Source organism: Polyodon spathula, chromosome 5 (assembly GCF_017654505.1).
Source record: "Polyodon spathula isolate WHYD16114869_AA chromosome 5, ASM1765450v1, whole genome shotgun sequence".
Classification (NCBI taxonomy): Eukaryota; Metazoa; Chordata; class Actinopteri; order Acipenseriformes; family Polyodontidae; genus Polyodon; species Polyodon spathula.
Genome location: NC_054538.1, coordinates 38,922,195 through 38,937,344, shown reverse-complemented (window position 1 = coordinate 38,937,344; position 15,150 = coordinate 38,922,195). Strand labels below are relative to the sequence as shown.

General features: G+C 35.6%; 1 long non-coding RNA gene across 1 annotated transcript; it reads right to left on the bottom strand.

The window, feature by feature from the left end:
• Positions 1 to 2,971: 2,971 nt before the first annotated feature.
• Positions 2,972 to 15,124, bottom strand: LOC121315936. The gene is made up of 4 exons (XR_005950348.1): positions 14,966 to 15,124; positions 13,888 to 14,018; positions 13,477 to 13,564; positions 2,972 to 3,849 (listed from the first exon to the last, which is right to left on the bottom strand). It is a non-coding gene; the product is annotated as an uncharacterized LOC121315936 (long non-coding RNA).
• Between the last annotated feature and the right edge of the window lie 26 nt (positions 15,125 to 15,150).

Here is a 15,150-nt window from a genome sequence, read left to right as displayed (position 1 = left end):
GTTTGGGGAACCACAAGGATAGACTGTTTATTAAAATAGCTTGCATATTTTTAAAGAGATCATTTTCTATTCAGGGATACCAAGATATTTAGTGAGTAAGTAGTCTGAAGTTATCTGGCAACAGACTCCCCATCCCCAGCTGTACTGCTTTCTTATTTTAAGGTACCATTCTATTTGTGACATGTCTTGCTCATTAAAATATTTTGCTTTTTTTTTTTTTTTTTTTTTTTTTTTAAAAGAGGATTATCTATTCAGATACCAGGTATTTAGTAAGGGGCCAGAGTAAGGAAACATGGGCAACACAATCCCAACCACTGCTGTATCTCAGTTGCTGTTTCTGTCTCCCAACTTTTCAGCTTTAGTACCATTTTGAACTTTCACAGATTATTGTGGAGTTGAAGTTTATATCACTGATTTGAGTTCGCAGCCACTAAATAAGTCCCTCATTTTTGTTATAGGAAGTATAAAAATGCTTTCCTTTCTCATTCCCTCTGGTCTATGAATGCAGACCTTTTAAAAGCATGTCCCCAGAAAAAAGCAATGAAGAAATAATGCAGTAATAAAGCAGTTAGCTTACCAGTAATGCCAGGGTGGAGCGATCAAAAAAGTCCCCTTCCTTTACAAAACTGTGATATATACCCTGTCTAATCTTGTGATATCACTAGTCACCAGTGGCAGATAATAGTTCTTCAACTGACTTTGAATACAAATTAAGCTGTCTAGCAAAATATAATTAATGGGAAGCTCTGTAAAACAATCTTTCTCATTTGTCTTCACTTGGCCACTGCAGAGATGATGGTAGGTGGAAGAAGAGTGCACTTAGTCTGCATTTTAAATGCTGTAATAAGCCACTCCACTGAAAACTCATGACAGGAATTTCTTCTTACAATTAAAACTGCAGTTCCAAGGGATTTGTGGGTCTTCGTATGAATGAAGTATAACCTAAAGTGCATGCAATATAAAATGATATACACCACTATAACTGGGCACATTCAATAAGCATTAATAAAAAAAAAAAAAAAGATTGACATAGTTCTCCTGTCAAGTCTATGTCTTTGCTCCAGCTCTGATGCAAAGTTTTTAATTGTACCAAATAAACCTTAACCCAGGTACTAAATCAGCAATTTCACAAATAAAAATAAATGTACTTCTGCACCAGTGAATTCATTTTCAGAATTATGAGCACAGCTGAGCTGAAGAGAGACATGCAATAGCCACGTTATTTCAATGAATTGGAGTTTGGTATTTAAGCTTTGTTGGAAACATTTCTTTTTTTTTTTACAATTACGCACACAATTGTTAACTGTACCTGAAGCATGCAATTTGCTATAAAGGCTGCACAAGGTCTATTTAATTGTGTTAATTATGTATCTGGCTCATGTTGTGGAATAAATCTATTCCTGATTACAATACTGCTTTGAATACACGTGCTTGATAACTGTTGATGAAAGGGTGTTAAGCGTCCTCACTGACTAAAAGTTCACAAGGAATCTCAATAATTATTCATGATACAATTCATCTTTACCTTTCAAGGGACGACTAAGCAGCCAACAAACTAACATAAAAGTTAATTTTATTTGTGTATTGTACATACAAGGAAACACAAAAAAAGATGTTCTCCTGTGTAACTAAGTAGCACTGAAAGAAATAAAATTAGCAAAATTAACTTTCAGTGTCCTGCAGCTTGTCTCTTAGGTGCTGGTTCTTCAGTATGTTGAGGCTCTGAAGATTTGGCAGGATTCATGGCAACAGTCATTCCTGACAAAATTTAACCTCCTCCACCACTCATTAGCAGCATTGGATGAGTTCTATTAGACAAAACCTTCAAAAATAAAAATAAAATAAAACACATTGTGTTGTGATATTTGCCGTTGTTTTTAATTGAATACATTTTTCTACATTTGTGAAGGTTGTTTCTGCACTTCATAGTTCCATGGTGTGCCTGTATGTCATGTGGAATAATCTTTCAACACTATCCCCTGGGTTGCATTTTTATGCTGCTCTCCTTTTACAGTACTTTCTTTTAAAAATAATCAATAACAAAACAAACAACAACTGTGACAAAGACAACTGATGGGTTTTAGCATTGACTGCAAGGTTAGAATTAAATAATTGAAGTAATAGTAAAACAAATAAATACAAATAAAGTGTTAGGGAATGAAAATAACAATAAACGATGGCAATTGATACAATTTACTTACAACAGAACCTAATAAAAACACACTGAAAATGTAAAAGCTTCTCTTCAAATTCCTCAGGAAGCTAAAGATGGGTCTTTTCTGAGAAGGAAAAATTGGTTAAAAAAAGTATGTCTTAAATTCGAAGGAATATGGTACTTGTAGGATAATCTGGTATTCTACTTATAGCACATATTTGCCTTTTCACATGCCATTCAGATGGTTTTTAATAAGTGTGTCTTGAATCGCAAAGGAAAACATCTCCAGGGTAAGGAAGCATGAACAAATTATTCAAATATAGCTATTCACAGCCATTATGCTTTGATTATCCAGTTTATATATAATAAATACATAAATAAATAAATACATACAAATGTCCCTCACGTCCTTTCCTTTTATCAAATTTCCTGGCTGACATGCTTTTAGTCAATAACATGTTTTGACCTAGAAGACACGGCTAAGGTGAAAATGACCCAGGAAGTACAAATGTAAACAGATATTATGAAAAGACATATAAACTGGACTTGCTTTAAATCTGAAGTAGCAGATAATGTGTTTGCTTTCTTAAATAATTTTGTAACAATTCTTGTGGACATATAGTTTTAAACTAAAACGACATATATGCAACATCTGGCAAATGATTGCATATGCATGATTTTCAGTGGTGGCAAGAAGTGTGTGTGTGTGTGTGTGTGTGTGTGTATATATATATATATATATATATATATATATATATATATATATATATATATATATATATATAAAAATAAAAAAAAAAACAAAAAAAAAAAAAAAAAAAAACCCTAACTCCAATTTCAAGCGCTAATTAAATATTTCACCCATCCTCAAACACCGGACATCTACACCATGTACCAGCAAGCAAACACGCAATTGTACGTATTACAATACATTTGTACAATTGTTTATCTGGGTCTATTTTCAGGTTTCAGCCTTAACACCGAACCTGATATATGCCCCAGCCCCACCGCAAACCGACAAATGTTCTGTGTGTGTGTATATCGTACCCATCAGTATTTCTTCTTGGTAATAAAGCAGCAGCTTCCATATGTTTCTTTCTCTTCTCTTCCTGTTTCATTTTCTTTTCCTCAGCCTGCAACATGTATACCACATGGACCTGAATATAAATCAAAGTTTACAGCACAAAAAAAACTCTACTTTGTGGTGGTGCCATCATTTTGATTTAATCCAGGCCAGGGTTATTTATATCAAGCTTCATAAAATCAGTTTTAACTCTGGATTAAATTTGGTGTCATTTGTTAACTACCTGAATAATGAAAGCAATGATCAAAAGATAATGTCCTGTAGCATTTTACAGTATTTAAATATAAAATTGGGTCAACACAATCTGGTGAATTATTTTCATAATTACTTCAACAAAAGGCTTTTGTGACATAACTCCAAAAATCAGACTTTGGTTGTTAAGACATCTGAAATACAAGACTGCAATACCCCTCTTACTTTACCGTCTCTCCGAGCAGCCCATTCCTCTTTCTCTTTATTTTGAGGTTCCTCAATGATGACCATGTCCACCTCTGAACTGGCCTGAGAACTGCCTTTCTCCACCTCCACCTACATCTTCCCCTGTTTTCTGTACAGAGTGTTTTGGGGCTTCACTCTCGTCTACTAGTGAATTCGCAGACTTTGGCGACATCTGAAGAAAGGAGGACAGAGTGAGTGATAGAGTGATAATAGCTTAATAGAATCGATAGATTTAATAGAATATAGATAAGCAACCTGATCTCACAGCAAAAACGTTATCATGGTAATGTTTTCACTAGGCTCTGAAATGTTGCCGAAATAACATATTTCAGCGCTTTTGCTGCATCAACCACAATGATTAGCAGGTGAAATTGTTATGTTTTCAAAAAGTATATTCTAATTGTTGCGTTCACACCGATTATTTGACTTATAACAACCAATCTGTTTGCTTTTAAACCAACTACATTGTTCCAAAAATAGCTTCTACATCCATTCATTTTAATTATGTACATGGTGTTACAAGTGCTAAAAATACAAGTGCTAAAATATACACTGCTTTTTTTCTTTATATATTTTACACAAAACCTTGCTTAATATAATTGTAGGAGTGTCAGCACTGTACTTGCATCCAGAGCGTGTCTGCCGATGAAAGTAAAAATACAACTAAAAACAAAAATGTTCAGTTCAACAGACAGTCAGGAACACATGTAAGCTAAGTGCTCCGTGTTTCTGCGTAGTTTTAAATTTGAATGTGCCACCAGCTGCTTGCTCTAGGCCATTCCACATTTTTTTCTTTAAATTATTATTATTTTTTTTTTAATTAAGGACAATTTGTTTAAAACAGATGGAAATGTACAAAATATCAGAATTCATTGGAAGAAATTAGGTGGCTGTCATAAGCGGCAAATGGATGAGAGGGCAAAGAAAATGCTTCTGGCCTCCACACATGTCCACAAATCGCCTGCGGAAGGCCCTTCTTACACATAAAGAGCCTGATGACAACACATGGAGCAAATACTCTGTGCATTGTATGGCTGAAATAGGTAAATTTAATTTAAAAATGAAAAACAAAAACTTACAAACCTACATTGATAAATTATATCTGTAGCTGGCGAATGTGTTAAACTATTGAACATTCTGAAAGTTTTGGGGTTTTTTGGGGGTTAATTTGTTAAATTCATAAATTAGAAATCAACTGCAAATTCAAAAGCATAACTGCAAATTGGAAAACTCAACAAAATTAACGCTGAAGCTGGTTGCAGCAGTGATTGACAGGTTGTTGTTCCTCCAATCAGAGATGCTTTGGTTTATGTACATAGCCTTTCCACTTCACAGTTAATGTTATTGTGTTTTCTAATTTGCAGTTATGTTTTTGAATTTGCAGTTTCCTAATTTGCAGTTATGTTTTTGAATTTGCAGTTGCGTTTTGCACTTTGGGGTCACTGTACTAAACACTTTTTAGATAAAAACAAATCTTAGATAATTTGTCACTGCTTTTTTTAAAAACTGAAATTGATTTTGATGACACCAAATAGCCTGCTATCTCAAATGCTGTTGCTCTGGGATAGTAGTTTTCACACTATACAGTTTCACAAACCAGGTGTCTCACGCTGTGAGGAGCAATACTCAATCATACGTGAAAACTATTACATAGCTAATTTTTTAAATTCTGCAGCAAAGGACCATCACTTTGTGACCTCCTTAGAGGATATCAAAAGTGAGCTGGCTATTGTGAAGAGGATGGTGGCAAATATAGCAAAGCAGTTCAACAGAGGTTCTGAGGTGGCATTGTCAGAGAATGCCTCCCTGCCACTGAATACATTTGTACACGTGGACAGTCTTGAACAACTTCTAGAAGAAAAGAGTTACAAGGATCAAATGTTAATATTCATTATTAAAATTGTGACACCAGATAAACATTATGTGATATACCAGTGGAAAATCCTACAAATTTAAAAAACAATCCCATCTGAACCAAGCTTCACCTTATAGATAAAGCAACTTTAAAAACAAAATTATATGTTGCTAACAAAACCTTCTTGTTTAGCGGTTACATTTAAATCCATTCACACTTAGCTTTGCAAAGTGTTAAATATGCTATACCAACCACTGTTCGGGACAAATTTTGAAAAAAAAAATGTGCACTGATAATACCAGAAATATATTCTTTATGGGAGCACATCTCAGAAACACTGCTGCCTTAAGTTTAAAACCATATTTAATTTCTGCTTTAGTGTATAAGGTGGATTTTTTTTTTTTTGGTGCTATATAAGGACTAACACGTCACAGCACTTACAGTCTTGCAAGCATGCTGACAGCAACAGGTCACTCTAGCTCTTAACTTAACCCCAAGCCAACTATTCTCCTTTTTGATTTTTTCAGACTACCTTCCTTGGAACCATTGGTGGGGTGGATGTTCCTACCGCTTTCCCTAGAATTATAACTGCTTTACTTGGTAATGAAATAGCAACCAAATTCAATTGGTAGGGACCTCAAACTTTGAAAAGTGATGGCTGGTAAGTTATACATATGTTACACTTTGACTGTGCAGAACCTTAACATTAGTTTTTTCATTGCATTTCAAATGAGCAGTAAATCTGTATATGTTAAATGTTATGACGTAAACAGAGAAGTATTGAAGTACTTGATAACAGAATTTATTTTCCTGATGGTTGGGATGGGGGTGAGGTAGGAGTGAGATTGGGGGGTGGGGGTGGTCAGGAGGTGTGTGAGGGTGGTAGGGGTGAGAGTAAGAGGGGATGATGTGGGGGTTGCTGTTAGGTTGGGGGAATTGCACTGTATTTTTGGGTCAGAACGGTAACTTTAGATATATTGAGGTTAAGTCAAAGTTGTCACAGAGTCCATGGATATTCAAGTTATCTGGAGTCAAGTGTATTTTACACCTTTATATATTTATTCAAAATGAGCGAGTTAAGCTTACAGATGTGTGGGAGTATGAGATAGCATGATATCCCAATTTGGTAGACTTGTCATTTCATTTAGTAATTACTTAGTATTTATTCATTGTAAAAAACAAGTCTCTAATAACTTTGTGTCCACAGATTCTGTTAGAGATACATTGTGGCAGGTGACTGGATTTTAAAAAAATTGTTAAATTGATATTTTAGATGCTGTACGCCAGAATCCCGACAAAAACAGCACAGGACTCGAGACAGGGCTCAAGAAATCGAGACAGTAGACATGCTGTGGCTAACAAATGCACGAGTTCGGAAGGAAGTGGCGCCTCTTGCAGGCAATGAGGAAACATCAGGAGCAGCAGCAGTAGCAATAACAAAATCATATCAAAACTTTGACCCACATGCAACTTACAAGTCTGGTACTGATGGAAACATTTTTTTGCTTGTCAGTGGGATATTCCTTCTACCCGAGAGGGAACCCGTCACTTGTAAGGGCTTGTAATTTGAGATTAGTGAGTGGGTCAAAGTTTTGATTTGGTTCGGGCCTGTGTTACGGATATTATTAATTATTAATCATTTAAATTGTTAAAGTTTTGGGGTAAAATTCTATTTTAAATTTATGTTGTTAAATGTTCCCCATATGGAAAACAACACATACAATTTTTAAATATGGTAAAAACAAAAATAATGATCCTTATAATTCTAATATCTAAAAATTGGCCCCTTTTTATACCTATATGAAAATATTATTTAAATACATAAAACTATATATTTACCATACATCTCATATTTTTCATTTATAAAAGGGGCCAATTTTTAGATATTAAATATAAGGATACAAATATGTCTTTTCCCGTAAAAATGTAAGTGTTCAGAAGACTTCAAAACTTGAATAAGTTTGTTTTGTATTAATTGAAAACTATTTCTACACTCAGTCTTAGAATCCTGATATTGAGCAAAACACAATAACCATTTTGCAATGTGTTTACAAATATGGTCATGGTCAAACTGCAAAATGGTTATTGTACTTTGCTCAATGTCAGGATTATAAGATTGAGTGTAACACTGTTAGTATTATTTTACTGTAAATTAATTACATTTCTAGAGAACTTAAAAGTACACCATATACTACTAGATATGCAAAAGAATACTTATGCTCTTAGATTGTTAGTAGTGTTGATGTATTTGAAATTATTATTACAGTAGTTATAAACTGTTAGTATTAATATCACAATTTAAGTACACTATAAATGGACTAACAACATAATTCTACCTGTATTTCAAGTACACAGCATTTATGCTTGAAATAGATACTAGACTGCACTGTATTTTTACTCCTTTAAAGTTTACATGGATTATAGTAAAAGAGTTTAAAAATCACATTACTATATACTTGAAAAAAGGTACAATTATATTGTCTATTATATATAGGCACCAATACATGTTCGTATTATTACTAACTAGCACCCACTTGAAACCCACAGTGGCCCAACATGGGCCACAATAACAGAAGCCCACACTGGGCCAGTGACTTGGGGCCAGAATGTGCAAATGTGTGGTACTGGGCCATTGCTGGGCCCATTTGGGCAAGTTTGCTGGGTGCTTAAATCCAGCAGGCGCAGAGACTTGAATGGAGACAGCTTGCACTATTATACTATACTTTGTTTTAAAATTGATCAATACAGCCAACATTTAGGTCAGTATATTTAGCAGAGTACAATCTGAAGCCTCTATAGATGCTTTGGAAGACTGAAGATTTTGGTTAAAAAAGACATACTAGGAACACATACCAGATTTTCCCAGGTTCTCTTCCATGGTACATCAATGCCTGACTACGAGTTGATGGCTTCAGGACTGTTATAGTGTTATCATACATGCAAAGACATATGCCACAGCATATTAGAGTAAGATGCAGCCGCTTTGTGTAATTGTGAAATCAAATTTAGTCTTCTTGTATGTGAAGAGGGTTAGTCTTGTAAGATTCTCTGAAAGTATTCTTAAAGCAGCCATGCACAAATACTTATGTATGTCTCCTAATAGAGTTGCATTGATTGTAAACCTCCATGACATCAGACGACTACCTCAAACCACCCAAGTCCAAGATCTTGTGAAGACACTTAGGTTTAAGAAAAACTGCAGGTGCTCAAGTTTTTCCTACAATTCTCTCGCAATGTTGGGTAAGTTAAATTAGCATTTGGGAAATGGCCTCCTTTCTGGAGGAAGACAGTTATACTTTAAACATACTTTTTCTTTTTCTTCTTGATGTATTTCTTCTGTGCAAACTCTGTTTTGTCTCTAAATGTGGAGCTGTTTTCTATCAGTTGCTGCACAATTTCCTACAGGGTGAGATTACATGAACAATATCCAGGTACATATATATACCCAATTAAGCACAGAACAAAAACAGAACGAGCTAGCAGAACAGCACCTCATAAGAAATGAATATACAGCTATGGCCAAAAGTTGCATCACCCTATAGAATTAATTAATTTTGCTTCATAAAGTCAAATGAAACCAGAGTTAACACATTGAATGACATAGTGCTTTGTATTTTTCCATATACTTACCAAAAAACTGACAATTGAAAAAATGTGACATTTCCAAATCTAACATAAAATTCTGGTAGACTTTTGCAATAACTTTTTATAGTTTCTTTGATTACACGACATTAAGTAAAAGATCTAAATTATGTTCACACACACACACATAAAAAAAAAAAAATATATATATATATATATATATATATATATATATATATATATATATATATATATATACACACACACACACACACACACACACCCAAAAGGAAAGCACTGAAATCAATAAATCATAAAGTAATTATGGAAAAAATAAATGAAGACAAACATTTAGAGTGGAGGCTTCATCAGGTTTCATTTTGACAGTGAAAAAAAAAGTAACGCTCTGCCTTGTTTGGCCTCAGTTTCCCAGACTTGCAGATAAAACAGCAGCTTTATTTGTTGTGAATTCAACATTTCGTTTACATCATATCCAGTCTCACAGTAAGATGTCCTGATGGATACCCAGATACGCAATGGAATTGTCTAACTTTTTGATTTGGGATCCGATGCGTTCACGTCAAAAATGCCATTCACAATCTTTCCAGGACTCGCTAGTATCACTCAGCAAGATTGGTGCTGACTTGGGAGAGGGATTGTTACTATTTCTTATTATGAATACTGTTTTAATAGTGTTTATTATTAGGATTAGGGATAGGAATGTGGAATAGTTTTCTATTTGAATACACAGAGTGCAACATTTTTGTGTATTCAGTTACCCGAACTCTGATCCCTTATGCTCCCAAGAATAAAAGGCAAATGCGTCTGTACAAGCAGACAGCATAACAGCGTAAGCTAGTAAAGTTTAGCCAGGTTCACGAAGTGTACAAACAATGTCCATGGGAATTCTTTGTTCAATACCCTATTTCCTTAGGCACAAGTTTTTCCTTTAGTTTACTGAATTAAAATAAAGAACTCAATGAGCAGCAACGTCACAGCGTGTATCTCTTCCAATTAAAGCAACAGTACCATAATATTGCGCAAACCACCAAATAATTTTTGCTGTAGTGTACTCAGAATAAAATAACACCTATCATATAGCAACCTAAATATTCCACATCTGTTTAATTCTAACTAAAACATTTACAAAATAGAACTAGCCATCAAGTACTGACAACAGATGAATCCAAGTCAAATTACTTTATTTAGTAACCTGTAAATAATTCAAAACTAGGTTACCTGGTTGTACTATTAATGGTCAGTGCAAATGCTGACATTACTCCATCCATTCAAAGACAGTCAACAGTAGTTGTTTTACATTGAACTGCAGTCCAGTTAAAAAATAACTCCTTTCCAACTCCAGGTATCTTGCCTTTTCTTATAGTCCCTGCATTGTTGTGCTTAACATTTAGATGTCTTTATATTCATCATAATGTTAAATTACCTTTCTAATTTCAATGTTACAAGTTTAGATTACTTCTTTTAGCACTTGCTAGAGACACTGTTTTATTTCAGTTCACACATTCAAAGTTCGCCAGTGCCATGCTCCCATAAGACAATAAAATTGGCAACATTTTCAAACAGAATCCGATTACTGTAGAATGTTGCTATTACAAGCATTGCATAATTAATTAGGGTCCTTACGGTTAATATGCAAATAACAAGGGGTTTAAGACTGACATAACACATGTTAAGCATCAGCATTAAAAAAAAAATAAAAGTAGCTAATGTACAAGGTTTTTTTGTGTACTTGAATATGTAATATGCAATTCAAAGAGGTTTTTTTTTTTTTTTTTTTTTTTAATCGTGTAATTGGGTATTTGACTATACTGACCCATCCCTAGTTAGGATTATTATAATTCAGTTTTAGCGTTGCTGTGACCGTATGGTAACAGCTTGGTTGCCGGTTTGCTTGTGAAAAAATGAGCACCATTTGTACACATACATTTTCAAATCTCAAACACAGTATTTATACAAATGTGAGGATGTTAAAATGGCTTAATTAACATATTGAAAGGCTTCGTTTAGCCACACTTCTTTTGAGACATGGGCTCTCTTTGGTTTCAGCAAGTAGATATTTAATTTGCTTTGTGTTATTGTGCAATACGTGTGTATATGATAACAGTATGATATTAAGCTTTGTTTTTAATAGTATTGTATATTGTTGTTTGTGATGTGCAGTACGAAATAAAACAAATAGTAATTCTAGTGCCTATGTACACTGAACAAAAATATAAACGCAACATGCAACAATTACAAAGATTTTACTGAGTTACAGTTAATATAAGGAAATCAGTCAACTGAAATAAATTCATTAGGCCCTAATCTATGGCTTTCACATGACTGGGAATACAGATATGCATTTGTTGGTCACCGACACCTTAAAAAAGGTAGGGGCGTGGATCAGAAAACCAGTCAGTATCTGGTGTGACCACCATTTGGCATATTGGCAGGAACTGGAACACGCTGTCGCACATGTCGATCCAGAGCATCCCAAACGTGCTCAATGGGCGACATGTCTGATAAGTATGCAGGCCATGGAAGAACTGGGACATTTTCAGCTTCCAGGAATTGTGTACAGATCCTTGCAACATGGAGCCGTGCATTATCATGCTGAAACATGAGGTGATGGTGGCAGATGAACGGCATGACAATGGACCTCAGGATCTCGTCACAGTATCTCTGTGCATTCAAATTGCATTAGATCAAATGCAACTGTGTTCGTTATCCGTAGCTTATGTCTGCCCATACCATAACTTCACCACCACCATGGGACACTCAACGTTGACATCAGCAAACCGCTCACCCACACAACGCCATACACGCTGTATGCCATCTGCCCGGTACAGTTGAAACCGGGATTCATCCATGGAGAACACACTTCTCCAGCATGCCAGTGGCCATCGAAGGTGAGCATTTGCCCACTGAAGTTGGTTACAACGCCGAACTGCAGTCAGGTCAATGAACATGCAGATGAGCTTCCCAGAGACGGTTTCTGACAGTTTGTGCAGAAATTCTTCGGTTGTGCAAATCCACAGTTTCATCAGCTGTTCGAGTGGCTGGTCTCAGACGATCCCGCAGGTGAAGAAGCTGGATGTGGAGGTCCTGGGCTGGAGTGGTTAAACGTGGTCTGCGGTTGTGAGGCCGGTTGGACGTACTGCCAAATTCTCTAAAATGACTTTGGAGACAGCTTATGGTAGAGAAATGAACAGTCAATTCTCTGGCAACAGCTCTGGTGGACATTCCTGCAGTCAGCATGCCAATTGCACGCTCCCTCAAAACTTGAGATATCTGTGGCATTGTGTTGTGTGACAAAACTGCACATTTTAGAGTGGCCTTTTATTTTCCCCAGCACAAGGTGCACCTGTGCAATGATCATGCTGTTTAATCAGCTTCTTGATATGTCACACCCGTCAGGTGGATGGATTATCTTGGCAAAGGAGAAATGCTCACTAACAGGGATGTAAACAAATTTGTGCGCAAAATTTGAGAGAAATAAGCTTTTTCTGTAGATGAAAAATTTCTGGGATCTTTTATTTCAGCTCATGAAACATGGGACCAACACTTTACATGTTGCATTTATATTTTTGTTCAGTCTATATTGTAGCTAAGGCATACGCAGTTAGACAATAATAATTGTGAGCCAATTCCAGGATAAAATTGCATCCAGGCCAGTAAAAACACCAGCTAAATGGCCCAAGGGGTCAGTAGTTAAAAATCTAAACGTTGAGCTCTTGGCAAGCAAACTAAGTGCGAGAAGGAGAGCTGGTCGGGCGAGGTGAAGAGCAAATGGGCTCGCCCCAGGTTTGGCTGCCAGAGCAGGGCTGAAGCAAAGCTGAAGCGTCTACTCTCCAGGAGAAAGCTGCAGCTCCTCTCACAGCAAAAAAGTAAATACATTAGGAAAGATAACCATGTAATAGGCCTAATATTTATTTAGTTATAAAATGAATGCTGAACAAGATGTCTGTGTTATAAAGTGCCAGGGCAGCTTTTCTTCAGTTCAGATACTGTATCAAAAGGAAGAGACAGAAACTGAAGTTAGACTGAGAAGTTATTTACAGTTTGAACACCGGTACTGTATTTACTATAGAAAGATTACATGAATCACTAGTATAGGGAATTGGGGGACATGCTGTAGGAGCATTATATCCGAGGCGCGTTATAATCGAAAACCTTATAGCGAGGGAGCACTCTGTGTGTGTGTGTGTGTGTGTGTGTGTGTGTGTGTGTGTCCATATATATATATATATATCAATCCTAAAATTCAAGGTGATGCAAACCTTTTGGCTATATTTTGGGGCTATGAATCCACTGCAGGGGATAATAAAGCAAAATAATTATGTCAAACAAAGATGTATTCACCCTTTAGACCTTGCTCTTTTAAAGTCTCAATATCATCTCTTGTGAGTTTGTGGGATCTTCCCATTGTCCATGCCCTCTTCCTTGGTTTCTAAGAAAAATAAATGCACAGTGGGAAAATGAATGCATGAAGCTTTTTGCATTTCTTTAAGAAACAAACTCTATACTTATTCATTGTTATTCATATGAATTGTTTGTTCCATTTATCTTATCGTTGCAGTTCCTTACAATTTAAAGTTAGCATAGTGATTGTGCTGAATGCTGAACACGCACTGTGCTACATTTATAAAGTAGAGGGTGTTTTAGTATTGTGCTCAGCAATCATGGAAATCGCTTTACAAACCTATAGCAGTTTCTAAAAGAGTTAACCATAAACACAGTAATGCCCCACCTAAATGTGCAAATTGAAATTACCTTTAGGATTTTCCACAGGATTTGGTTTTCATGCCTGAAGGGTTCCCCCAGCAGCAACTTCAAAAGAAGTTCCAAAGAGCTGGCCAATAGCATTATCAAGGTGCAACCATTGCTTCTCAAAGACTATGTTCCTGTTTAAAACAAAACACATCTGTTGATCAAGGGCAACAATTATTACAGCAGCATGATGAAATACAGTTTGGATTCTCAAACTAGAGGTTGATAATGATTTCAAAACAACCCTAACTCCCATTACGTCAATTATAGTGAATCTTTTGTTGAGGTTAAGAAAAAAATTTAAATGTATTATTTCCAGTGCATAACGAAGATTTCTACATTTACTGCAGATGTATTCCTATAATATATTTAGTTATATAACATCTTGCTACTGCATGAAGAAAACAAGTGGCGTTTGTCCTTCACCGACTGAAGACAGAGTGACGTCTGGGGTGTGGATACTCTTTCTGAAAATGATGAATTTACATAAGAAAACACGACAAACGGGCACTTTCATTTTATAAGAAAACTAAAATTAAACGTCCATTACCTGCGTGTGAAAAACGACTGCCTGCTGACGACGCCATAATAATTAATAATAATAATAATAATAATAATAATAATAATAATAATAATAATAATAATAAAAAATTATAATTTCCCCAGTCAGACAAAAAAACAAACAAACAAAAAAATAAAAAGTTGCATAAAAGAAGAAAAAAAAAACGAATCGCTTTTACATTTAAAATTTTGAGCAATATACCAATAAGAAGGTCTTAAACGGTATGTGTACTTCGAACAACATAAATCAAAACAAAAACACTGCTGCATGCTGCTTACTGGCGTAGTGATGATGTACAGGACTGGACCAGGAAAACAAAGATTTTGAAAAGTATATGGCATCATAAATTACTGCTACCAGAGTCCGCGAGATGTCATACTTTTCAACGCGTATCACAAATGCTAAGGGATGGGCGCGGTTTTACCAGTGGCATGCCTGCACTGCGTTACATAGATTGTTAAGTGTTTCTAAATTACCAGTACTATAAATGTTTCTGCAAATCAGCGTCTGAAACCCTACCTTTTAATTTGCACTTGCACGGCTTTGAACACATTTCTCTCTTTAGGACCACATAATCTCATTCTTCGATTGCGCGCTGATCAACGCTAACATTTTCCATCACTGAATAAGTTCCTTTCCTTCTTTCTAATAACCTGAGGGTGAAACACTACTCCCGTCTCCCACGTGTACAGCACATCCTGTTG